The sequence below is a fragment of the Macaca nemestrina genome, chromosome X, assembly GCF_043159975.1.
Source record: "Macaca nemestrina isolate mMacNem1 chromosome X, mMacNem.hap1, whole genome shotgun sequence".
Taxonomy (NCBI): domain Eukaryota; kingdom Metazoa; phylum Chordata; class Mammalia; order Primates; family Cercopithecidae; genus Macaca; species Macaca nemestrina.
This window is the reverse complement of record NC_092145.1, coordinates 56,493,754-56,519,346: the sequence shown is the minus strand read 5'-3', so window position 1 is coordinate 56,519,346 and position 25,593 is coordinate 56,493,754. Positions and strand designations below refer to the sequence as shown.

The 25,593-nt window shown below is 37.5% G+C and overlaps 1 long non-coding RNA gene across 1 annotated transcript in view; it reads left to right on the top strand.

Annotated features, from left to right (window-relative positions):
- LOC139360581 (uncharacterized) overlaps nucleotides 1–25,593 on the top strand; it is a 253,217-nt gene that overhangs the window by 68,647 nt on the left and 158,977 nt on the right. The gene's annotated exons all lie outside the window — the stretch shown is intronic.

Below are 25,593 nucleotides of genomic sequence, written 5' to 3'. Positions count from 1 at the left end.
AGGCCTTATTTTATAAGTGTCATTGCACTTAATGTTGACAATAACACTATGTGGTAGATACCATCATCCCTATTTTGCAAAAGAGAAAATTTAAGTTTAGCAAGGTTAAATAAGTTGTTCAATGGTCATACAGCAGTTAATTGGAAAACCCAGGATTTGAACACAGAGATTCTGATTCTAGTGGACTTATTCATAATACTCTAGTGCCTCTAGAGTTTATTTATTGAGCACTTACTATGTAGCAAGCTCTATGTTAAATGTTTTATGTGTGTAATTTCATTCAGTTGATATCCCTATCTTTACAGAGAGAAACTTAAATCTTAGGTAGCTTATGCAATTTGCCTCAGTTACACACACAATCATGTGCTATCTTTTATGAAATATCTTTAAAAAGATGATGAAATTGTCACCTCATTTAAAGAATGCTCTTTCTGAATTTTTTGTATTCTGAAAGAAAAAATAAGGGCAAAATGAGTTGTCTCAACATTCTGGCCAAGTGGTCTCTTATTTCCAAAACCATATTTTTGCTTTTCTTTTTGGCTACTGTTATGCATATTCCTAATCAAGGTTGAACTGTATTTTTACAAGCCTACACTTTTATTTTTGAGGGTAACAAGAGCGATCCCCTTGCTCATGTCAAATAGTGATGTAATTGGTGCAATAAAACTAGAACTCAGGTCTTGTGACTCTGGCTGAATTTCTAACTCCATTATACTTTGTCCTCATTAACAACTTGCTTTAACCAACTAAGATCATTGGAATATAATAATCATGTGTTTTAATCTGTTTAAACACTTTTCTGTAATTTTCGATGAATCTCAATCATCGCTCTTACCGTTGTCCATCTAGTTCAGGAGTCCCCAACCCCCAGGCCACTGACCCTGAAGGACCTGGCCTCACAGCAGGAGGTGAGCAACGGGGATTGGGCATTACTCCCTGAGCTCCACCTCCTGTCAGATCTATGGTGGCTTCAGATTCTCATAGGAGCTCAAATCCTTTTGTGAACTGCATGTACAAGGGATCTATGTTGCAAACTCCTTACGATAATCTAATACCTGATGATCTGAGGTGAAACAGTTTCATCCCAAAACCAACCCCCTGCTTCCATGAAAAAATTGTCTTCCACAAAACCAGTCCCTGGTGCCAGAAAGGTTGAGGATCACTGACCTAGCTTTACATATTCTTTTTGTTCACAACCATTTACTCAGATATATGACTGTGTATCTATTTAAGGACAAAATTTTTTGTGGGCAGACACCATGAGTAGCCTTTATTATATACCTTTAACAATTCAAAAAAGATCCAGGTACTATCTGGATGCTGAGTATATCCTAGGTCACTTATGTTAGCTCCTTTAATCTAAGTTTGGAGCACCACAAAAGAAAGATTCCATTGAAACATGAAACATGACATATTCAGACAAAACAAAAATCACATAAAGCCTTGGATACACATCAACACATACACATATACACAGAATTCTGCAACATTTCAATTCATCCTTATTAACTTGGTTTGTACAGTTTTTCTTTAACAAGGGATGTCCCCAACAGTCATTCATGATAAACAGCAAGTATCGTGGGCATTACCACGATGGCATTTGCCAAAAGGAAAATGAATAATCCAGTGTTTGTTTAGCTACAGAGACAGGCATGTTTTGCCATTAGCAGAGAGAATCTTGGCTGAACTAGTGAGGACCAACTCATTCCATTCCACTAAGCACAAATGGAAATCTTCTCCATTGTCTAGTTGCCAAACAAATATTTGCATTTGTGTAAGTGCATTTTCATATTCAAAAGGAAAGGTTGTTATGTGGGATACTTGCCATTTTTCAATAATGATGAAATAAACATTCTCTGCAGGGTCTGTATAATTAAAACCTTTGCTTTTTTTTAAAAAGGCACAATTAATTTATACTTATTTATAAGCTAAATTCTGTTGTCTTTTGAACCAGTGATTTCATTTTCACAAACAAGAAGATGAGCTGCAACCTTTACAACATTGGTGTTACTTTCTGATTGGGAAAAATATTAACAGTCTGAACTTAAGCTTTTATTAGAGAAAAACTGAATTTTTAAATAAATCTATTTTTGAGCACATGAGGAGAAAAGAAAACAATTGTCCTTGTATTACTAGTGCTATTTTCCTATTTCTACCTATTCTACACGGTTAACATGAAATGCGTGTATATTGCATGCAGACACATTGTACTAATTACAAGTAGCTGATATTTCACTTAGTGAAAAAATACATGTTCAAGATACATAGAGTCAATATTGCTTATCAAGTAAGGTGACTAAGGGCAAAAAAATCGCCAATATCCACTTAATGTCTACTGAGATAATACATTTTGTGAGAAAAAGAGTAATTTAGAATTGATATTCAATGTAAAGAGTCAGAGGGGGCTTCTTGGAGGCAATGGCTAAATTTATTGAGCAGAATTCTAAAGCTCAGAGAGATGGATCGGCAGAGAGAAGGCATTCTAAATAGGAACTCATTAGTTTATGTGTAATAGAGGAGGGTTCATTTAGGAAGACTGATGAAAAATGGTGTTAATGATTAACAATTGCAAGCTGATAGAGGTCTCTAAAGATCAGGAAGATCAATGTATATTTGTTAATAATCATAATAAGAAATCATTTTAGTTTTTTAGGAAAGGGAGTAACATAATAAAGCAAATCCAGGCTACAGTGAATATAGTATACTGGGTATAGATCATAGAGTCTGAATCTCAATTAGTAGATATGAATTCTGCTTCCTTCAATTCCTATCAACCTTGTGTAAGTTACTGAACTTCTTTGTGCTTCATATTCCTCAACAGTAAATTAGAACTAGTGATTGTGCTAACTTCATAGGGTTGGTGTGATGATTAGATGATTTCGTGCAAGTAAAATGATCAGGGGGTACCTCACATAGAGTATCCAATTAATAAATGTTAGGTTCCTACATTAGTGGTGTGAGGGAAATATTATCCTTTAGCCATTTCTCAATCTATCCATTCTTATTGTTCTTATGTGCTTTAATCTAAGTCTTGTACTCTAAACAAACCAGTTTGCTCATCCTTGTCGCTCAGACAGACTTTGAACATATTATTCCTGCTTATAGTAGCCTGTTCTTTTCCACCAAACAACATTCCTACTCTAGTTAAAACTCTTACTTCAGATAACATTCCTTCACTAATCCCACCCAGATTCCCGAAACCCTGCAGCATTTTATATGTGATGCATGTGCTCCTGTCAGTTTTTCTGTGGTTGTCTTGGTGATTCAATCCCCTCCCTTCTCCACTGAAATCGTCCTCTCAAAGGTGGCTAACTTGACCAAGAATAGGAGCCAGAATTCACCAGTGTTATCCACACAAATCAATTTATTTTTTCATCATAGTTTATATATATTTTCATGATAACATGTTTCTCTACTGCCAATTAGTCAAAAGGGAAGCAGGTAGCTCCCTGGAGAAAAGGGTTAAGTTCTGAATGCTTGCAATATGTAGGCATGGGAATCAGACTGTTTGGGTTTGTATCCTGACTGTATTGTCTACTAGGCAACCTTAGGCAAGTGTTCTTAATGAATCTGTGCCTAGGTTTTCTCATCTACAAAATATAAAAAATAAATGGTAAGTCATCTGATATTGTTTGCATCTGTGTCCTCAGCCAAATCTCATGTTGAAATGTAATTCCCAATACTAGAGGTGAGGCCTGATGGGAGGTGATTAGGTAATGCGGACTATGTCTCATGGTTTAACACCATCCCTACTTGGTGCTGTCATCATCATAGTGAGTTCTCGTGAGATCCGGTTGTTTAAGAGATCAGGACCCTCTCTCTCAGTCCTGCTCCTGCCATGTAAGATGCTTGCTCCCACGTTGCCTTCTGCCATGAGTAAAAGCTCCTTGAGGCTTCCCCAGAAGCAGATGCCACCATACTTCCTGTACAGCCTGCAAAATCATGTGCCAATGAAACATCTTTTCTTTATTACCCAGGTTTCATGTATTTCTTTATAACAATGTGAGGATGGACTAATACACCACTTCATAGAAATGTTTAGAAAATTAAATAAAATAATGAATTTAAAGCATTTAGCATAGTATCTGGCAGGTAGGAATATCTTAGTAATATTAACTGTTATTTATTTAGTACTAATCCCAAAACATAGGAGAAAAATTATTATCTTTATCTTATAGAACAAGAAATAGGTTTAGAATAAAGGACCTTATTCAAAGTGATAGAGCTAATAAATGGCTGCTGCTATTCCACTGCATTCATTTTATCCTGCTATTTTTCTGAGTTTCCACAACCTTTTAGATATTTAAAAGAGAAGATTATTACTTTATGTCAATTCAGTTAGTAATACTTATTTCTTTTGTACCTATGGCCATATAATTATCAGCCCTGTACTAAACCATCTGATTCTACCACTCTTGCCTCTAGGTGTATTGCAAATTTAGGTGTCTTCTATGTAATACCTGTAGGTGAGAGATGGCTTATCATGTGCAAATAAAACGGCATCAATGAGGAAGAGCCCTGACTTCTTGTTTTCCAGAGCAATCCTACAACTGGGTATCAAGGCTTTATTTATTTGCATTTAAGTGTATATCACCACTGAGTGTCCCTAATTCTAAAAGCACATATTATAACAATTAATGTAACCCCAAGAAACTGGGTTTAAAATTCAACATTCAATAAATGTCCTGTAGAAAAGTCACAGCAATGTTAAATCGATTACCTTAAACTAGTGCTTTCCCAAAGCATGTGTGGCAGAACACTGGTTTAATAAGAAGCTCCTTAAAAAAAACATTTAGTGGTCAATGAAATTTGTTAAGCACTACTGCTATAATCACCTTCCAGGAAATTTACAATGCTGTATTAGTTATTTTGGTTGTAAGTAACAGAGAGCAACTTGAGCTAGCTTCAGCTAAAAGGTAATTAATTGGAAAAAAAATTATGGTAATTCACAGAAATCGAAAGAAGAGTTGAACAACTGACCCTCAATAAGAGAAGGAATTAGAATATCTCAGCAGCAAGAGTTCACAGAGCTTCCTGAATGTACATCCTTAGACCAGTGCTGGCCAGAGTGTTTAAAATTATCCTAAAAATCTTAAGGGCTACAGTGCCTGGTACACACTGCATGTGAGTCTTCAATAATTCTTAGCTATCATTATTACACATTTTATGTGCAAATGAGACACAAGATATTCTGATGTAGAGATCTGGGATGGGGTTCAAGAATCAGCATTTTTGCATAACTTCCCACATGAGTATGAAGTGGAGTCTTTGAGAGCCACTTCTCATGCACCAGTATCAAATGCCACAGACATCAGCAATGTCTAGCTTCTGTGTCTCTCAGCTCAAAACTGTATAAGGACAATTATTCTAATTGGGCCTTTGAGGTTCAAACATTTTATTTCATGGCCAAACAGCTATGGCTAGGGAATTAGAATGTGCTTGACTTCAGAAGACATATTTCTGAGTAATAAGGGTATGCTACGATCTGAATGTTTGTGTTTCCACAAAATCCACATGTTGAAACCAAATCCCCAGTTTGATAGTATTACCAGGTGGGGGCTTTTTGGAAATGATTAAGTCATGAGGGTAGAGACCTGGTGAGTGGGATTAGTGCCCTTATAAAAGAAGGCAGAAGGAGCTTGTTAACCCCTTTTCCCATGTGAGGACACCTAGTCTATGAAGAATGAGCCCTTGCCAGACACTGAATCTTCTGGCGTCTTGACCTTGGACTTATCAGTCACCAGAACTGTGAGCAATAAATATCTGTCATTTAAAAATTAACCAGCCTAAATGAATTTGTTATAGCAGCCTGAACAAACGAATACAGGGCAGTTCCCAGAGAAGAGAAAATCTTTGTGAACTGCGTAGCCACCCCAAGAAGTTTCTGCCTTTAGAAACATTCTAAGAAGTGCCTTTTAAAAGAAATCTGCTTAATTTTGTTGACCCAGACTTTACCTAAACTCATTTGACCACAAGATCCCATTTTTACCCATATGTAATAATATTATTCAGAGCAAATAATCTTCACAACACACATTAGGAAATGTTGAGGTAGAAAACTGTTGAATTAAAGCTATTATTTCCTCATCTTCACAGATTTGTGCCTAACCTTGCTTTCAACTGATGCTCACATAATTTATTTCTCTATATGACACAGCGGATGGCTCAGCCTCACAATTCTGAAAGAATCTTTTGTCTCTTGGCTCACTAACTCATGAAATGCCCTGTAACAAAAAAGACAAAGGGATTTCATATAATCAAATAAGTTTAGCAAACGTTGTATATAAACTTTTAAAATTTCACAATGTATTTAATCATATAAAAGACTCTGAGAAGACTTGTAACAAAGACAATTCTTCAGCTTCGCTTAACTCAATATTTTTCAAACTTATTTTTTGAGAGGAACTAACTCCTATCAATAATGCTTACCTTACCCACACGCTGCAGCAGAATGGAAGCCTGGGAATTACAAGTCCATTTTTTCCCTCCATTTCTTCCTTCTTTCTTCTTAATATTTTTCTGGTCTAGAAAGAACAATTATTTTAGAAAGAATAGCCCCACAGAATTTCTGGTCTGAAATTGACCCTATTTGGCTATTACTTAAGGCATCTCTTTCTAACTTTCTTTGTTTTTCCCTCTATTATAAGAACGGTGAAGATCATAGCACATTCTTCTGAACCAAATAAATGTTGTGTCAAAAGCACATGGTATGAAAGGCATGCTTAGAATTCTGGTTCTTTGCAGTTGTACAACAAAAACAACTTTTGTTTTATTTTACAGCATTTAAAATTGTTTTTGCTGAAATGCAAAACTGAGAAGCCACAAAAATTGGATTAACCACAAATCAAAGAATGCCTGGAGCAATGCATAGGTTATATACTGTGCATCAGCTTCTCGAGTGTCTGCCTTAATGGATAATATTCCCTAAAGCATTTTTATGTGTTTCAAACAGTAAGTAAAACAAGTTACAAGAGGTATGTTCACCTACTGAATTTACCTGCTGTTACATCTGCATTTGACATGACTGCCCTTGAGTTTCATACATTTATAGAGCCAGGCTACTGTGCTGCTTAGTATGGGGGTGACTTGGATAAGTTTTGAGGATGAGCAGTCAGTTCACTTAAAGGAAGAACTAACTGGGTCACCATCAAACATTTTTTTTTTTTTTTTTACATTTTTCAGAGAAAGATCACATCTGCGAGAATCACTAGAAATGGGGAAGATAAAAATATCAAAGCAAAATTGAGACTTAGCTTCCTGACACAGCTCTCCCATACACCAACACTTGGCAAAAAAAAAAAAAAAAAAAAAAAAAAAAAAAAAAGAAGCTAAAGCTTAATAGGCATTTATTACTGTTATTTAAAATAAGGTCAGAAACCAAACACAAAGAGCCCAGCTCAAGCTGTCTGCCACCTGTCTGGGTCTGGCTGCATGAAGCTGCCACATATTCCCTGGTGGCTGTCCTTCTTGACTACCTAACGGGTTGAACAGCCATCTGTGTCTCCTGCCATCACTAATCAGGATGGTACACACATCTATTGTCCTTGGGCTTCGGGGCTCTTAGAGCATTATGGTTCCTGCCTATGGCTTATTGCTTAAGGAAAGCTAGTCTGGTTCACAGAGAATTTCTGAAACTCTCCTTTCCTCTTCTTCCGTGACCCTCTGACAGCTTCTCTGCTCTTTCCACCCTTCAGTGGTCCCTCATTCGATTTCCATTTAATCATTAAAATCATCATCACCAAGCTGTCTTTCTCCAGGACTCCATCTGCTTTGCTTTCAAATTCCACATCCTCTGGGACAAAGCACCCCTGAGAATTCCATCTATTTTGCAATCTTAAAACTTGAGTTTAGCAGTTACTGACTCTCAATAGTGAGGGAAGCCCCAGCTGTTTGGCTTTAAAGAGGGAAACTGCACACACACACACACACACACACACACACACACACACACACACAAAGTCATAATTGGGCAACAGAATAAAGAGAGAAAATATACTGAAAATGTTCTTGGAGTTTCTGATTTATTCTGACAGCCACTTAAATTCCATAGAGCAGATATTTACTAAACATATTATATAAGTAATAGAATCTGAAGATAGAAAAATAAATCATAGACCCAGCCGCATAAGGTGTATGTTGTCTAATTTTATAGGATCTCAGTGTGCTTAAATTATAATGTTAGATTTAAGAAACAATGAGTAAATTGGGGGTGTGTATCTTTGTCCTAAATGATCAGAGTTTTAGAAAAAAAGAAATAATAGTGTGGTTTTCAGAATTCGTTGTTTATTTTTAGTATGTTCCTTGTTTTATCTCATTTACAGGATGTTAATCCCTTCCATCTAATTTTTAAATATACATAGAAACATAACTGAAATACTGTGTTTGCTCACCATGCAAGCTTTCATTTATGTGAGAAAGTCTAGCCTAATTTCTTAAGTTCTTTTCTAACATTACAGAATACTTTTAATTATAAGAATTAGGCCAGAACTTTGGTTTTAATCACTGTGGAAATTCAACTCTTATTTCTCTTATACAAAAAGAAAGCCAGTACACTTACTGTATGTGAAAGTCTTTTACCTGTTGAAAAGAAAATAATGTTTTGATTATAGTAATTCAGTCTTTCATTAGTACTATTCAGTTTTGCTGCTACTCCTCATCCCAACATTCAAAAACTAATTAAGCAGTCTTAATTATTACTTATCACATGCCTAGAATACATGTCAAACAGTCCATTAAGTGTCTTCAAAGTCCTTTACCCTGCTCTTTTCTATCTCTTTATTTTTATAGTACTTATCACTGACACCCAGATAACTCAGACAGGAAGAGAGCCTAAACCAAACAGCAAATAACTGTGATTGTGGTACTTGAATAAATACCAGGTGACAAGTTTTAATAACACAAGGAAATCACACATGTGAAAAGAACCCTGAGTTCTGTAAAATAATTTGGGTAAAATAAGCAGCACAGGCTTTATCTAAACCACTGATTTAATATTGGTAGCAGTTACAATTGTAATTAAATTATTCACTCTTGTTTTTATTTTTCCTGTTTCCCTTTCAAGTCACTCACACACATTCATTCCCCAGGTTCCTTTTAAGGATGCAATCATAAAGACTAAACTATTCCAAGGGACCTCTTTCTTACTTAGTCTTCCCCTACTGAAATTTCCAACTCAAATTTCCCAAGTGGTTTCCAAGCAAATGTTTAGTATCAGTGCTTTTGGACAGAAAAAGTAAACTATTCTGCTTTTTAAAGTCTAACCACTTAAGTTCAAATAAGCATTATTAAATGCATTTATATATATATATACACACATACACACACACACACACACACACATATATATATATAGAGAGAGAGAGAGAGAGACAAAGAGATCTATCTATACTTGTTAAGTTCACTTAGTCACAAAAAAGGGAATGTAAATACTAAACATGAGCATATGTGAGATACCCCTGGGGACTTTCAGAAAAATTTAAACATGTCAGCAATTTATGAGGGATCTGTAAACAAATCTATGGAAAATGCTTCAGTTCACCAGTAATATAAAGTGTGCACATTAAAACAAAAAAACTTCTCTGAGCAAATTCGCAATTATTTAAAATAATGGATATAGCAAAGGCACATGGAAACAGGATTTTTAATATAGTCAGTGGAACTGAATTTGGTAAACACATTAGGAAAGCAATTTGAAAATAAGTATTAGCATTCTTAAAAATGATCTTACTCTGATTCAATAAGCTCACCTTTAGGATGCAATGCTTTGGAAATTGTGATGGTTAATACTGAGCGTCAACTTGATTGGATTGAAGGATACAAGGTACGGATCCTGGGTGTGCCTGTGAGGGCGTTGGCAAAGGAGATTAACATTTGAGTCAGTGGGCTGGGAAAGGCAGACCCACCCTTAATCTGGGTGGGCACAATCTAATCAGCTGCCATCATGGCTAGAATACAGAGCAGGCAGAAAAACGTAAAAAGAGAGACTGGCCTAGCCTCCCAGCCTACATCTTTCTCCCATGCTGGATACTTCCTGCCCTTGAACATCAGACTCCAAGTTCTTCAGTTTTGGAACTCAGACTGGCTCTCCTTGCTCCTCAGCGTGCAGATGGCCTATTGTGGGGCCTTGTGATCATGTGAGCTAATACTTAAAAAACGTATATATATATATATATATATACATACACACACACACACACATATATATGCATTTATTTATTATGTTTTATTTATTTATTTATTATTATTTATTTATTCCATTGTTCTCTCTAGGGAACCCTGACTAATTTTGGTAATAGCAGTGGTTCTAGAGGATCAGAATATTAGGGATGGGGTTCTTTCATTGGTTTTGGGGGTTTCTGGAGTTGACTGTTTAATATGATTAGACCCAAACATGATAAGGACCCTACTTATAATGGTATGAAGAACACTGACATTCCTTGGCATGAACTGTTTAGAAAGTTATGCAAAATACACGCATTTGACACTCCTGATTCATTGCTCATGGAAGGTAAAGAGGTTAGTGAACCTATACATAATACCTTTGACCACATGTGGAGAACCAAGGAACTTAATGAAGCTTGTTGGTTGCTCATAAGTTCAGTGGACAAAGCAATGAAAGAAAATGATGAACTCAGAGATTCTGTCTCCCGGCTTCAGAAGCAGATACTGAACCTCAAATCGGCTAAGATTGCCCTGAGTGAGAGTCTTATTGTCTGTAGAGAGAGAGCTGAAGTTGTGGAAAAAAAGAGATAAGCTCTTACCATGTGAGTGGCTGACCTGCAACGAAAGGTTCATGCACAGTTTCAACAGGTGTGTACTGTTAAAGTGAAGGCATTAATTGGAAAAGAATGGGACCTCACAACTTGGAATGGAGATGTGTGGGAGAACCCTGATGAAGCTGGGGACACTGAGTTTGTAAACTCTGATGAACCTTTTTTGCCAGAAGAAACAGTTTTCCCATCCCCAGTAGTGGCAACATCTCCTCCCTGAGCCATGCTGCCATCAGCCTTTCTACTTTAGTCTGAGGAGATAAACCCTGCGCTGCCTGAGGCAACCCTGATGGCCTCCCCTGAGGCAGTTGCCAGGCAAAATAATGTTGATTCTCCTCAGGAGCAGCCCCCAACACCCGTTTTTGCTTCTAGACCTATAGCTAGACTAAAGTCCTGGGGAGTTCCTAGAGGTGAGACTGAGAGTGTGACCTGTGAGGAGCTGCGCTACATTAAAAAAATCTGCTTGAGTTTCTAAGTTATATAAACAGAAATCTGGAGAACAGGAATGGGAATGGATATTAAGGGTGTGAGAGAATGGTGGAAGGAAGATAGAGATGAATCAGATTGATTTTATTGATTTGGCCCACTTAGTAGGGTCTCTGCATTTAATGTTGCAGATCGGGGAGTTAAAAAAGGTTCTAATAGTTCATGTGCCTGGTTAGCTGAAATATGGATTAAAAGATGGCCCACTGTGAGCCAGCTGGAAATGCCTGATCTCCCTTGGTTTAATGTAGAGGAAGGGATCCAAAGGCTTAGGGAGATTGGGATGGTGGAAGGGATTAGTCACTTTAGACCTACTCATCACAGCTGAAAGGGTCCAGAAGATATATCCTTGACCATTGCCTTGCAAAATACACTTGCGAGGGCACCACCTGCATCTTGGAAGAGCCCTGTAATTGCTCTTCTCTGTATGTCACATCTAACAGTGAGAATGACATTCACTCAACTACAAAATTTAAATACAACGGGAATAATTGGATCCCAAGGTGGCAGGGGCCAAGTGGCAGCACTCAACCGTCAAAGGCAGGGTGGGCATAGCTACTGTAATGGACAGTAGAGGCAAAACAGCAATCAGAATAGTCTGACTCATGTAGATCTCTAGCATTGCTTATTTAATCACGGTGTTCCTAGAAGTGAAATTGACAGGAAGCCTACTGCATTCTTACTTAATTGATATAAGCAGAAAACTTTTAGGTCGAATGGACAAAAGGCTAACTTGAAGTATAAAAACTGAGAATCATGGCCTGTCAGTCAGTTTCCAGACGTGAGCCAGTTTACAGACCCAAAGCCCCTTGAATGAAGGGGAGGCTGGGTCCCCTTGAAAAAGGACCCCACTACATTACTGACAATTTATGCAGTGAATCTTTCCCCCATCCTTCCCCAGGGAGACCTCAGGCCTTTTACCAGGGTAACTGTGAATTGGGGAAAGGGAAATGATCAGATATTTTTGGGACTACTGGACACTGGCTCTGAGCTGATGTTGATTCCAGGGGACCCAAAATGTCGTTGTGATCCTCCAGTTAAAGTAGGGGCTTATGGAGGTCGGGTAATTAATGGAGTTTTTAGCTCAGATCCGACTTACAGTGGGTCCAGTGGTTCCCAGGGCTCATCCTGTGTTCATTTCCCCAGTGCCACAATGCATAATTGGCATAGACATGCTTAGTAGCTGGCAGAAACCCCACATTGGCTCCCTGATTGGTAGAGTGAGGGCTATTATGGTGCAAAAGGCCGAATGGAAGCCATTAGAGGTGGCTCTACCTATAAAAATAGTAAATCAAAAACAGTATCACATCCCTGGAGGGATTGCAGAGATTAGTGCCACCATCAAGGGCTTGAAAGACGCAGGGGTGGTGATTCCCACCACATCCCCATTCAGTTCTCCCATTTGGACTGTGCAGAAGACAGATGTATCTTGGAGAATGACTGTGGATTATCGTAAGCTTAACCAAGTGGTGACTGCAATTGCAGCTGCTATACCAGGTATGGTTTTATTGCTTGAACAAATTAACACATCTTCTGGTACCTGGTATGCAGCTATTGACTTGGCAAATGCCTTTTTCTTCATTCCTGTCCATAAGGCCCACCAGAAACAATTTGTCTTCAGCTGGCAAGACCAGAAAAATACCTTTACTGTCCTCCCTCAGGGGTATATAAACTCTCCAGCTTTGTTTTATAATCTTATTCAGAGAGACCTTGATCGCTTTTCACTTTTGCAAGATATCACACTGGTCCGTTACATTGATGACATAATGCTTATTGGATCCGGTGAGCAAGAAGTAGCAAACACACTAGACTTATTGCTGAGACATTTGTGTGCCGGAGGATGGGAAATAAATCCAACCAAAAGTCAGGGACCTTCTACTTCAGTAAAATTTCTAGGGGTCCAGTGGTGTGGGACCTGTTGAGATATTCCTTCTAAGGTAAAGGATAAGTTGCTACATTTGGCCCCTCCTACAACCAAGAAAGAGGAACAATGCCTAGTGGGCCTATATGGTTTTTGGAGGCAACACATTCCTCATTTGGGTGTGTTACTCCAGCCCATTTATCAAGTGACCCAAAAGAATGCCTGCCAGTTTTGAGTGGGGTCCAGAACAGGAGAAGGTTCTGTAACAGATCCAGGCTGCTGTTCACGCTACTCTGCCACTTGGGCCATATAATCCAGCAGATCCAATGGTCCTTGAGGTATCAGTGGCAGATAGGGATGCTGTTTGGAGCCTTTGGCAGGCCCCCATAGGTGAATCACGGTGGAGACCTCTAGGATTTTGGAGCAAGGTCCTGGGATCTTCCACAGATGACTACTCTCCTTTTGAGAGCGAGCTCTCGGCCTGTTACTGGGATTTGGCAGAAACTGAATGTTTGACTATGGGTCATCAAGTCACCAGGTGACCCGCATTGCCTACCATGAACTGGGTGCTTTCTGACCCATCTAGCTATAAAGTGAGTCATGCAGAGCAGCATAGCATAATCAAATGGTATTGGTATATATGTGATTAGGCCTGAGCAAATCCTGAAGGCACAAGTAAGTTACATGGGGAAGTGGCTCAAATGCCCATGGTCTCTACTCCTGCTGCCCTGCCTTCTCTCCCCCAGCCTGCACCGATGGCCTTATGGGGAGTTCCTTAAGATCAGTTGACAGAGGAGGAGAAGACAAGAGCCTTTTTCATAGGTGGTTCTGCACGATATGCAGGCACCACCCGAAAGTGGACAGCTGCAACACTCAGCTCCTGTCTAGGACATCCGTGAAAGACAGTGGTGAAGGGAAATCTTCCCAGTGGACAGAACTTCAAGTAGTGTGCCTGGTTGTGCACTTTTCATGGAAGGAGAGATGGACATATGTGCAATTATATACCGATTCATGGGCTGTAGTCAATGGTTTGGCTGGATGGTCGGGGACTTGGAAGAAGCATGGTTGGAAAATTAGTGAGTAAGTAATTTTGGGAAGAGGTATGTGGAAGGACCTCTCTGAGTGTTCAAAAACTGTGAAGATATTTGTATCCCATGTGAGTGCTCACCAACAGGTGACTTCATCAGAGGAGAATTTTAATACTCAAGTGGATAGGACGACCTCTTCTATGGACACCACTCAGCCTCTTTCCCCAGTCACTTCTGTCATCACCAATAGGCCCAGGAACAAAGTGGCCATGGCGTCAGGGATGGAAGTTACGCATGGGCTCAGCAACATGGACATCCACTCACCTAGGCCGACCTGCTTATGGCCACTGCTGAGTGCCAATTTGCCAGCAGCAGAGACCAACACTGAGCCTTCGATATGGCGCCATTCCTCGGGTGATCAGCCAGCTACCTGGTGACAGGTTGATTATATTGAAATTCTTCCATCAAGGAAAGGGCGGAGGTTTGTCCTCACTGGAATAAACACTTACTTGGGATATGGGTTTGCCTATCCTGCACACAATGCTTCTGCCAAGACTACCATCCATGGACTCATGGAATGCCTTATTCACCGTCATGGTATTCCATATAGCATTGCCTCTGACCACGGCACTCACTTTACAGCTAAAGAAGTGTGGCAGTGGGTTCCTGTTCATGGAATTCACTGATCTTACAATGTTTCCTATCATTCTGAAGCAGTTGGATTGATTGAACGGTGAAATGGCCTTTTGAAGTCACAATTACAATGCCCACTAGGTGACAATACTTTTCAGGGTTGAAACACAGTTCTCCAGAAGGCTGTGTATGTTCTGAATCAGTGTCCAATATATGGCACTCTTTCTCCCATAGCCAGGATTCACAAGTTCAGGAATCAAGGGGTGGAAGTGGAAATGGCACCACTCGCTATCCCCCGTAGTGATCCACTAGCAAAATTTTTGCTTCCTGTTCCCATGACATTATGTTCTGCTTGCCTAGAGATCTTAGTTCCAGAGGGAGGAATGCTGCCACCAGGAGACACAACAATGATTCCATTAAACTGAAAGTTGAGATTGCCACGTGGACTCTTCGGGCTCCTCCTACTTTTAAGTCAACAGGCTGAGAAGAGACTTACAGTGTTGGTTGGGGTGACTGACCTGCACTATCAAAATGAAATCAGTCTACTACTCCACAATGGAACTAAGGAAGAGTATGCATGGAATACAGGAGATCAATTAGGGCATCTGTTAATATTATCATGCCCTGTGATTAAGGTCAATGGGAAACTACAACAGGCCAATCCAGGCAGGACTACAAATGACCCAGACCCTTCAGGAATGAAGGTTTGGGTCACTCTACCAGTAAAAAAACCCCATGACCTGCTGAAGTGCTTGCTGAGGGCAAAGGGAATACAGAATGGGTAACAGAAGAAGGTAGTCATCAATACCAGCTATGACTACGTGACCATCTGCAGAAATGAGGATGGTAATTGTCATGAGTATTTCATCCTTCTTTTGTTAAAAACATGTTTGTGCATGTATACACTTGTACTAAAAATGTATCTTCATTTTATTTCCTTTCTCTTATATCATGTGACGTAAGATTGATTGACTTCACATTAGAGTTTAAGTATTCTTAACTTTATGTAATAGTATTTGGGTTGGAGTTTGATGTGTTTCTGGTTGTATGAAAAATGGTTGTATTATGTTGGGCAAAATTATGACTTTATTATTGTCTTTATTTGAAGATCATGTATGATCTCAGGAGATGTGTATGGGTTCAGGTTGACAGGGGGTGGACTTGTGATGGTTAATCCTGAGTGTCAACTTGATTGAATTGCAGGATACCAAGTATTGATACTGGGTGTGTCTGTGAGGGTGTTGCCAAAGGAGACTAACATTTGAGTCAGTGGGCTGGGAAAGGCAGATCCACCCTTAATCTGTGTGGGCACAATCTAATCAGCTGCCAGCATGGCTAAATATAGAGCAGGCAGAAATATGTGAAAAGAGAGACTGGCCTAGCCTTTCAGCCTACATATTTCTCCCGTGCTGGGTGCCTCCTGCCCTTGAACATCAGACTCCAAGTTCTTCAGTTTTGGAACTTGGACTGACTCTCCCTGCTCCTCAGTCTGCAGATGGCCTATTATGGGACCTTGTGATCATGTGAGTTAATACTTAATAAACTCCTCTTTATATATGTATTTATTCCAATAGTTCTGTCCCTCTAGAGACCCTGACTGATACAGAAATTATCCTCAACCCAATATATATTATGCACAATGATCATCACAGTTTTGTTTGTAACGGTGAAAAATTGAAAATCACCGATAGAGAAATTGGTTGGTAAGTTACATAGTGTCATTGACTCAATGAAATATCATATAGCCATTGGAAATAATGTTTTTAAAAACTTAGAAGCTTGTGTATAATATAGTATTAAATAAAAAATAATACAAATGTGTACTTACTGTATAATAATAGCTATATAAAAATAACATGTGTTGTTAAACATGCATTTAAATTGTGATACATTCTAAAAGGGAACATTTAAGGCATGAAGGGGCAGAGTCCAGAGCATAGACTTCCAGCTGGTTCAGATGATTCAGAGAAAGTAAAATTTCAGCTGATACTCAAAGGATGTGTAAGAATTGACTAGGCGAATTGGGGAAGAAAAGGACAGAAGAGGATTTCAAGTAGAAAAAACATTTTTGTAAAGGTTTGAAAGCATGAAAGAGGAACTTTTGAGGAAATTTTGATTGTCTAGTAAGGCTACTGAATTATTTTAAGACTTGATCAGCACATGTATCCTAGAACTTAAAGTATAAAAAAAAAAGACTTGATCAGATATGCTTTTTAGAAAGCTCACTCTGGTTTTAGTGTGGAAAAAGAACTGGAGAGGAGTAAGACTGGAGATGGGTGAACAAATGCTTGTAGCATTTACATGGGATTTCTCCATAAAAAATTAAAGTTCAATATCAGTCTGTCCCATAATTCTGCATGTTAATGGTTGACTTGTCTCTGAGCTTTTTAAAAGGCACCAGATTATTTTTATATTTTTAGCCCCAGAACATAGCACAGAAATTGGCACAGAGTAGGGGGCTCAAGAAATACCTAAAAAGACAAATGGTAGTACTCCTTTAGAGTAGCTTAAACTCTAAATTTAGGCTCATTTTTGGTTAAACTCAGTAGAGCAAGCAGTACACACAAAATGGAGTATATTGCTATTTCCAGTAAAGTATACTATTAAATTAAAGCAATAGCACCTTTATTAAACAAATACCAATCTTCAAACCTGAAAACAAATGACAAGCATTATCCATAGTAGTGGAGGCAACGCAATGATTCAGCCACAGGTGAGTGATTTTTAGGTAACCACTGAAGTTGATCTTTATGAAGCTATACTTGGTATGTCAATGAATAGGAGTAATTTTAGTAGTGTAAATTACATATGTGTAAGAATAAAGACCTAATATAAACATTTCCAAAATGAATTGCTAAGTTATAGTGACAGGATTGTGAATGTTAGAGAAGAGAATAAAGGTAACAAAATGCATAATAACAATTTTTTTAAAAAAGCTTGTGCATGTACAGGTGCTCCTCAACTTATGATGAGTTAAAACCTGATAAACCCATTGAAAATTTAAATTACCGTATGTTGAAAATGTGTTTAACACACCTAACCTACTGAACATCATAGCTTAGCCTAGCCTACTTTAAACATGCTTAGAACACTTACTTACATTAGCCTACGGTTGGACAAAATCATCTGGCAACACATTAAACTCTAGAGTGTCAGTTGTTTCTAGAAGCTGCTGCTCACTGCTGCTGCCCAGAATCGCAAGAGGTATTGTACTGCTTTCTACTGAATGCATATGGCTTTCGTACCATCATAAAGTTGAAAAATCATAAATGGAATCAATGTGAGGCAGGGACAATCTGTAATATTAAATGGAAAAATGATACAAATGTGTACAACTGTTATCATCATAGCTGTATAAAAATGAAAACATGTTTAAAGTGGAAAGGGACACTGGAAGGGAATATACCAAAATTACAATGAGGTGATAAAATTATGAGATCTATTCTTTAAATACATAGTTTACCACTTCTGTACACTCTTTTCAAAATTAGAAATAAATTATTAAATCTAATTTATAGAAGTATAATTTTAAGTTACATATAATCTTGAGTAAAATTTGTTAAATTCTTAGGAATGACAAAACCATAATTTTATGTGTAATGTAAACTATGTAAATGCAAAATTGAGTTAGTTCATCTTAATACATAGCTCTTTAGACATGATTTTATGATCAATGCATTATGAACACCATCTGATACCATTCAACTCAATTTCTGGCTTATTACCTATTCTCTTTTGGCTCAACATTTCTAATGGTATAATCTACAGCCAAGTATTTTTTGTTTTTTCTTTTCTAGTCCTTTCCTACAGTTAGAAAGTCTGTTGTCTGCATGGAGGTAAAATTGCCAGCCAGAGTTTTGTATAAATTAAGTTTTAATTGAGTGTCTTTTAGCCTTGACACTTGGAATGATGCTGAAGCCTGAAAAACCATAAACTAGTCTGAGTTTCCCTTTAAAGGAGTTCAGTTTACATTAAGCCTGGAGTGAATCTGGTGATTTCAGATTCTCTAGGACTTTGGAGAAATAATTAAACTGGTTTTATTGGTGGTGTAATGATTGGAGATACCACTAGGTTGTTATGACCTTCCTCTGGGTTGAAGTGACAAGGAAGCCCATCAGAAACAGCCAGGTACCAGATAAATCATGAGTTGAATGACTACAGAGATGACAACTCCCCTCCCCCACCTGCTCCCCACAAATTTTTTTATTTCCGCTATAAATCAAGAATTTTATTTTGTTTCCACTGATACTATAGATCACAAGAGTTATTTTAAAAGACAATAACTTTTTCCTTGGTTTTTGTTTTACTTTGAAGAAGGAACTATTGACAGGATTCCTGTCACCAATGTACACTCATTATGCCTAGAAAGATGATAAAAAAAACTTAATTTTCACAACTCAATTTAATTCTACATTCTGTGCTTGGCAGAATTCACACTGAGTATGCTTAACTAACTACTCTATCAACTCTTACAAAGACCACGGCAATATTAACTCTTTTTCTTGAATGCATAATCGAGCATTGCTCAAAAAGAACCATCTCAGAGATACAGAACAGCTTTTCTGTTAGTTAAAGTGAAGTCTCAACCAGGTATAGTTATATCTTATTGCTTAGAATGTGTTTCTGCATTGCTTCTGTCTTCCTTTCTTTCAATTACCTCTTTCAGAGTTCATTAAACCTATTTTTTGTGTGTCCACTTACCATTTACTCTAAGCAATTAACACATTAGAGTTGGATTGTATCTACTAAAAGTAGCTTAAGTATTAAAATTCTTATGATCTAGGACAAAATTGGCATTATATATAATGCTTATTACAGCATATGATGATCTTTCTGTGTTGAATTTCCTGAGTGTTCTTTAAGCTTCTTCCATCTGGATGTTTAGATCTCTAGTAAGACCAGGGAAGTTTTCCTTATTTTCTCAAGTAAGTTTTCCAAACTTTTGGATTTACTTCCTTTCTCAGGAATACTAATTATTCTTATGTTTGGCCATTTAACATAATCCCAAATTTCCTGGAAGCTTTGTTCATGTTTTAAAATTATTTTTTTCTTTGTCTTTATCAGATTAGGTTAATTCAAAAGCCTTGTCTTCGAGCTCCTTCGAGCTCCGAAGTTCTTTCTTCTACTTGTTCAGTTCTATTGTTGAAACTTTCTGTTGTGCATTTTGCATTTCTCTAAGTATGGCTTCCATTTCCAGAAGTTGTGGTTGTCTTTTCTTTATAATATCTATTTCTCTGGAGACTTTTTCATTCATATCTTGAGTTTTTAAAAATGTCTTTAAGTTGTTTTACACCTTTCTCGTTTGCCTCCTTGCATAGCTTAATAATCCACCCTCTGAATTCTTTTTCTGGCACTTCAGAGATTTTTTCTTGGTTTGGATGCACTGCTGGAGAGCTAGTGTGATCTTCTGGGGATATTATAAAACCTTATTTGAATACAGATAATTAGGGGAAAATGATGAATAGGAGACCCGATTAAGCTCCCGCTTAGATGAACAGAACAGTATCTGGAGACTTACATTGTGAACTTTTGCTCCAAGAACCAACTGCAGGAACATACCAGAAAAACCAAAAGAATTCACAGACTGTTTGAAAGAAGTGGCATGCCACTGCAAATGCTGTGAGACAGCTGAAAAACTGTGAGTTACCAAAGAGTGAGAGGGGGAAAAGTCAGCCTCTGAACACATCCCCAGGGTATGTTCTTGACACCTTTATTGAAAATGAGTTCACTGCAGGTGTGTGGATTTTTTTGAGGGGGTTCTCTATTCCGCTTTATTGGTCCGTGTGTCTGTTTTTATGCCAATACCGTGCTGTTTTGGTTACAATAGCTCAGTAGTATAATTTGAAGTCAGGTAATGCGATTCCTTCAGTTTTGTTCTTTTTGTTTAGGATAACTTTTTCTCTTTTGGGTCTTTTGTGGTTGCATATAAATTTTATGATTTTTTTTCTACTTCAGTGAAGAATTTCATTGGTATTTTAACAGGAATTGCATTGAGTATGTAGATTGCCTTGGGTATACAAACATTTTAACAGTATTCATTCAATCCATGAATATAAAATATTTTTTTCAATTTCTGGTGTCATTTTCAATTTCTTTCATCAGTGTTCTAAAGATTTCATTATAGAGATCTTACACTTCTTTGGTTAAGTTAATTCCTAGGTATTGAATTTTATGTGTGGCTATTGTAAATGCAATTACTTTTTAAATTTCTTTGTCACCATTGGTTACTGTTCACGTGTAGAAATGCTATTGATTTGTGTGTGTTAATTTTATATCCTGCAACTTTACTGAATTTATCAGTTCTAATAGTTTTCTTCTGGAATCTTTAGGTTTTTTCAAATATAAGATTATATCATCTGCCATCAAGGATAATTTAACTTCTTCCTTTCCAATTTGGTTACCTGTTATATCTTTTTCTTATTTGATTCCTCTAGCTAGGATTTCTAGTACTATAGTAAATTACAGTGGTGCCAGTGGGCATCCTTTCTAAGGATCATGTTCCAGATCTTAGAAAAAAGGCTTTCAGTTTTTCCCCATTCAGTATGATACCACCTGTGGGTGTGGCATATATGGCTTTTATTATGTTGATGTACGTTCCTTCTATCCCCAGTTTTTTTAGGATTTTTTTATTGTGAAGGGATGTGGAATTTTATCAAATGCTTTTTCAGCATCAGTTGAAATGGTCATATGGTTTTTATCCTTCATTTGGTTGATATGATGTATAACATTAATTGATTTTTGAATGTTGAACCATCCTTTCCTCTCAGGGGTAAATACCACTTGGTCATGATGAATGATTTTTCTAATATAATATTGAATTCAGTTCACTAGTATTTTGTGGAAGACTTTTGCATCTATCTTCATAAAAGATATTGTTTGGTAGTTTTGTTTTTTTGATGTGTCTTTTTCTGGCTTCAATAACAGATTAATACTGACCTCATATAATGAGTTTGAAAGTCTTCCCTCCTCCTCTGTATTTCAGAATAGTTTGGCTTAGATTGGTATTAGTTTATTTTCAAATGTTTGGTAGAATTCAGCAGTGGAGCCATTAGGTTCTGGACTTTACTAGGAGATTTATTATTACAGCTTTGATCTTGTTACTTTTTATTGGTCTGTTCAGATTTTGGATTTTTTCCTTATTCAATATTGGTAGGTTGTATATATCTAGGAATTTGTTCATTTCTTCTAGACTTTCCAATTTATTGGCATATATTTGCTAATGGTAGCCCCTCACGAGCCTTTGAATTTCTGCAGTGTCGCTTATGATGTCTCCTTTTTCATTTCTGATCTTATTTATTTGGATCTCATCTTTTTTTTTCTTAGTTAGTTGGGCTAAAGGTTTGTCAATTTTCTCAAACTTTTCAAAATAAATCCAACTTTTTGTTTCATTTATATAGTTTTTTTTTAAAAATTTCAATTGCATTTGTTTCTGCTCTGATCTTTACTATTTCTTTTCTTCTACTAATTTTACATGTAGTTTGCAATTGCTTTTCTAGTTCTTTAAAATGTATCATTAGATTGTTCATTTGAAGTCTTTCCTTTTTTTGATATAAACACTTACAGCTATAAACTTCCCTCTCAGTACTGCTTTTGTTGTATCCCACAGATTTTGGTATTTTGTGTTTTATCATTAGTGTCAAGATATTTTTCAATATCCTTCTTATTTTTTTCATTAACCTACTGGTTATTCAGGGGCATCTTGTTTAATTTTCATGTTTTTGTAGAGTGTCCACAATTCTTTTTGTTTCCAGTTTCTAGTTTTATTCCATTGTGATCTGAGAAGATGTTCGATATTATTTCAATTTTTTGAATGTTTTAAAACTTATTTTGTGACCTAAAATATGGTCTGTCTTTGAGAATGATCCATGTGCTGAGGACAAAAAATGTGTATTCAGCAGCCCTTGCATGAAATATTCTATAAATATATATTAGATTCATGTGGTCTATAGTGTAGATAAAATCTAATGTTGCTTTTTTGATTTCCTGAACTGAAAGTTCAGTCCAGTGCTGAAAGTGGGGTGTTGAAGTCTCCAGCCATTATTGTATCGCTTTTTTATCTGTAATAATATTTGGTTTGTATTTCTGGGAACCCCAGTGTTGGATGCATATACATTTAAAATTGCTATATTCTTTTGCTGAATTGACCCCCTTATAATTATATAGTGACCTTTATTGTCTCTTTCAATAGGTTTTTTTTTTTTCCTGAAATTCATTTTTTCTGATAGTATAACAACTCCTGCTTTTTTTGGTTTCCATTGGCATGAAATATCTTTTTCCATCCCTTTATACTTAGTCTATGTGGGTCTTTATAGGTGCAGTGTGTTTCTTGTAGGCCATAGATTAATGGCCTTGTTTTTTCATTAATTTAGTCAATCTTTGTCTTTCGATTGGTGAGTATAGTCCATTTACATTCAATGTTATTATTGATAAGTAAGGATTTACTCCTGTTATTTTGTTATTTGTTTTGTGGTTGTGTTTTTGTTTTCTCTTCTTTCTTTCCTTTCTGTCTTCCACTATGTATGATGATTTTCTATGGTAATATGATTTTATTTCTTCCTTATTCTTTTATGTATCTATCGTATGTTTTTAAATTTAACAATACCATGAGGCTTGAAAATTCTATCTTACAACTCATTATTTTAACCCAATAACAGCACTATTTGCAAAAACAAACAAACAAGCAAAAAGAAAACTAATAAGTACTTGCCTTAACTTTGTTTCCCACCTTTTAAATTTTTTGTTGTTTCTATTTATATCTTTTACTGATGATATCTTGAAAAGTTGTTGTAGTTATTATTATTGTTTAGTTCATCCTTTAGTCTTTAGGATAAGACTAGTTTACACACCACAGTTACAGCATTATAATATTCTGCATTTTTCTGTGTACTTACTATTACCATTAGATTTTGTACCTTTATGTGATTATTTATTGCTCATTAATGTCTTTTTTTTCCTAATAGAAGTACTCCCTTTGCATTTCTTACAGGATGATCTGATATTGATAAAATTCCTCAGCTTTTGTTTATCTAGGACAGTCTTTATTATTTTCTTGATGTTTGAATGATGTTTTTGCTGGATATACTATTCTGTGGTAAAAGTTTTTTTCCATCATCACTTTAAAAATGTCAGTAGTGGCTTTTGGGAGTCAGGGCCTAGAGTTAAAAACCTCAGAAGTCTGTCTGGTATTCCATTGTATCACAGATAGTCTGGTACTCAAACTACAAGATGCAGTCTTTCTCTCTCTTCCGGCTTCCTACCAAAGGCAGAGAAGCCTCACCTCATAGCCACTGCCACCCCTGGCCATGAGGAGTACTGCCAGACTACCACAAATTTTTCCTTAAGCTTCTAAATCTTAAGTAAACTTGTGGTAAATATTACCTGATCTGATACGTACCCTTCAGGGCAGCGGGTTTCCCTTTGGACCAGAGAAGGTACAGAAATGCCATCTGTATTAGTCCGTTCTCACAGTGCTATAAAGAACTACCTGAGACTGAGTAATTTATGAAGAAAACAGGTTTAATTGATGCACAGTTCCTTAGGCTGTACAGGAAGCGTGTCTGGGAGGCCTCAAAAAACTTACAATCGTGGTGGAATGTGAGGCGGAAACAAGCACATCTTACCATGGCAGAGCAGGATAGAGAGAGCAAAGGGGGAAGTGATACACACTTTTAAACCATCATATCTCCTGATAACTCACTCATTACCATGAGAACAACAAGGGGGAAATCCACCCTCATAATCCAATCACCTCCCACCAGGTCTCTCCCCCAACATTGGAGATTACAATTCAACGTGAGACTTGGGTGGGGACACAGAGCCAAACCATAGCACCACCAATAGTCAAGTCCTGGAATCAGAGACCCTAAGTCCCTGCTTGGTGCTCTACCCCATTGTGACGGTGTTGGTACCTGAAGCCAGCAAATCTAAGAGGATCACCAAAGCCCTTGATGTAGTACCTGGGTATCACTGCTGGCTATTCAGGGCCCAAGGGCTCTGTAGTTAGCAGATGGTGAATGCTGGAAGGACTGAGTCCTTTCTTTCAAGGCAGTGGGTTCCTTTCTGGCCCAGGGTGTGTCTGGAAATGTTTGGAAACTAGGGTCTGGAATGAGGGCAGTGTTACCCTGACCCACGCCCTAACCTGCTGTGGTTGAGCTGGTGTTTAAGATTCATTTCTCATTCTTCACTCTCTTCTCCTCAAGTGGAAGGAAGGGGTCTCTTCTGAAGCCACAAGCTGTGCAGCCTGGGGTTAGGGAAGGGGTGATGCCAGCATTCTCTTGGCTTGCACAATGGGTGTTTCAGTATATCACATGCCACTCCCCAGTCCACTGTCTCTGGATCCAGTTCAGCCCTAGGACTTGCCTAAGAGTTACAGTCCTTATGGCATTGACTGCCTTTCAAGTTTATTTAGAAACCAAGAGCACTTTGGCCCTCTATAGCAAGGTTTGTGGGCACTAAACTTCACATGACTGAAATCAGTGATTCCCCTTTGTCCAAGGCTGGTTTAAATGTTCCCTCTGTGGGTGGGTGTCAGCTGAGTTTGGTCTGGTTTTTCTTTCTGCTCTAACGGAACAGCACTGAATTAAATGCCTACTAAATGCTATGTTCTCCTTCCCCCAATGCCCAGAGACACACTCCACCATACCACAATTGCAGGTGGTGCGGCAGCAGCGTGACCTCAGTGATTCCGGACATATATATATTTTTTTTTAATCTCTTCAGTGGCTCTTTCAGCAATGTGAAGTTAAAACCAGGTATTAAACTCTAAGTGCTCACCTAATTTTTGGTTCCTATGAAGGTGATTTTTCTGTGTAAATAGTTG